Below are 2,925 nucleotides of genomic sequence, written 5' to 3'. Positions count from 1 at the left end.
TCTGCGACTAATTCCTGTTCGAGCACGTTGGACCCTTTGCAGGGGGAATCTCTCCCAACGTTGTTTTTTCCATCCCTATGGATTTCGAACCCGAGACCTCATGGTTAAAGGATGCAAGCCCCTTCCACTTACACCAACATTCGTTGGTGACGGATTATTACTGACGAGTTCCATGGGAATTATCTTCAGTTACAAATAGAAATAAACGGGAAGTGCTTCATAGGATGGTATCTTGAGATAGTGATTGGGAAATCACTATCCATCGCAAGTGGATTGTCAAAATTAAAGATGTAAAAGACATATAAGACTGCAGCTGGATTGTGATGGCTAATCTTATCCTATGTAGTGAAACTTCTTGATCTCGCGAAACATGTACAATCATATGTACAACCAGTTAATTTATTTGGGTCCTTGCAAGTAAATTTTCACTTCAGATTTATTGTAGTGATTGTAACATATATTTTGTGGCTTTGGAACAGATTTAACTTACCCAAAAAAAAAGAAAAATTAAATCTCCACTGCAAAGCCTTAGAGTAAATTTGAAGTTCAGTCTTTTGAACACTGCCTATCCTTTGCTTTCATATTGTACTCCTTTTGAGTGATTTATTTAGAGCTTCTATTTGGAAATGTTCAAACCTGACAATGAGCTCTCAGTGTTATTTGAAACCATGAAAACTGCAAAGAGAAGTTGATCATGCAAAAAACTACTATAGCTGACAAGATTGGCGTTATTTGGATTGTCGGTTTTCACTTAAAAATTTTGAAATATTTTCTCAATATATTTTTCAATCACTTTTTTATGTCACATACATCATATTATTATACTATATATATTTTTTAACGAAACTCTATAAACTTACAATTCAAACTGTAACTTTTCATTGTAGTGCGTCCTTCAAAGTGACTTTCGTTTTAGTCCGTCCATTTTAAGTGATTTTAGTGCGTCCACTTCAATTCATGCACAGGAAGGACTGGTCCCAGAATTCTGTAGCAGGACAATGATTTAGGGTGGCCTGGAAAATTCTATGGAAACAAGGCAAGAATGTCACCTTTGGGGTGTCCAATAATAATGTTGGTGTCAATCAACCTCACTATTAAAAGAAGAAAAGATTGTTGATAAATCCATACATCAAATCCGTATTCAATATCTTTACTCGAAAGTTGTGCTCCCCAAGAAAGTACGAGTAAACTCTTATTCATAAATTTGCATCAACAATAGGGTTAATCACATTTTATCCCCTTAAAGAATACCCCATTTTTCAATTTACCCTCTAACCTTTAATTTTGCTCACTTAACTCCCTTTAGGACAAAATTGCCCTTGCATTATTTTGACTTTTCATTTACCTTATTTTCCTTTCTTTTATTTCTTTCTCTCTTTCTTCTTTATTTAATTCTTCTTCTTTCCCACAAAAATTTTCACCTTAATGATTGAAATTAAAAAAGAGAAATTGCAGATATCTATCTTCTCCTTAAATGATTAAAAAAATATTCAAATCACTTTCCTAAAATATAATTTTTTTAGCCTTTCAATTCTTTTACTTTTGGATTTTCTTCTTTCATTTCTAGTTTCTCATTTTATTCCCAAGAAAATATCTTAAAATGAAATTGTGACCTGATTAATAAACGTGAATGAAGGGAGAAGGTTGATTGAGGCCCTATTCATCCTCAAATTTGAGTATATATTCCAATCTATTGCCACAAAAAAAAAATCATGCTCAGCAAAAATTATTTTAAAATATATGAATATATGTGAAATATAACTTAATCGTTTTATTAACTAAACTCAACAATAATGCTTACAAATAACAAGTTTAGAAGTTTTCTCTCAATGTCCACAACTTACCTCTCTCTTCAAGAAAACAATGAAAACGGTATAGAGTATCCAACCGACTCTAGTCTCAAAGGAATAGGAAACTAACAATTGGCAGAAAAATTTTCAATTCTGAACCGACTAGGAGTATCTCTCTCTCCAACATGATAAATGTAAATAACTTGCTGAACTTTAATAACCGGGACCTTAGGAAATATTTCTTTTCCACATCAACTTCTAAATTCTTCCACTCACTAAACCAACAAATAAAAAAACTTGCCACATAAGTAATTTAATTTAATAATTAGGCTTGGTTTAATTATCTACACAACCATTTGTCAGATTTCTTGGGCAATTACGTAATCAATCCAACCTTGCTAACTGTCAGCGTAGAAGGACCTTAGAAATTAAATAACAGCTTATCATGCACTACATAAAATAGGTTTATCTGTAGAGCTCGAGCTCATAATCAATTTGTGAGTCACACTGATCAATTTGTGGGTCTTAGACGTTAGAAGTTAAGAGGTTATCTGGCGAGATTTGGATTTGGGAATATTTTTAATTTGTTTTCTTGCCTCCCAAAGATCTTATTCTCCTTCATTTCTTTGTTTGTTATTACTTTTTTTTAATGAGTTTTAAGAAGTTATGGTGATAGTGGGGGATGATGATAGTGGTGATGGGATGATCAAGGGGTTGGTGTTGATAGTGTGAGATTTGGGTATGGATTATGACTTGATTTCTATTTCTGTTTGATGAATTTTTAGATATTAATTTATGCTTTTTGAAAGGGATTTTGTTTTGAGGAATATTTGTAGGGTTTAGAAATTTGACTATATTCAGAAGATGAGAATAAAGGAAGGGTATTTTTGGAGGTTTGGTAAAAATTTGAGGGTAAACAAGTATAATCACTCTCTCTTTTTTTATCAGATTTAATTTAATTTGTAAATTGTGCAAAAAATTAGAAGTTGAAGGTAATGAACTGCTAAATTTAAAGTTTAGAATGCAAGTTCCAATTGCGAAATTGTTGAGGGGTGCAACTTACAATTAACCTTATTTCTATTTTATTTTATATTATACAACTTGTTAAAGGGACAACTGTAGTATTAAGAGAAAT

Source organism: Coffea eugenioides, chromosome 5 (assembly GCF_003713205.1).
Source record: "Coffea eugenioides isolate CCC68of chromosome 5, Ceug_1.0, whole genome shotgun sequence".
Lineage (NCBI taxonomy): Eukaryota > Viridiplantae > Streptophyta > Magnoliopsida > Gentianales > Rubiaceae > Coffea > Coffea eugenioides.
This window is presented reverse-complemented; position numbering follows the sequence as displayed.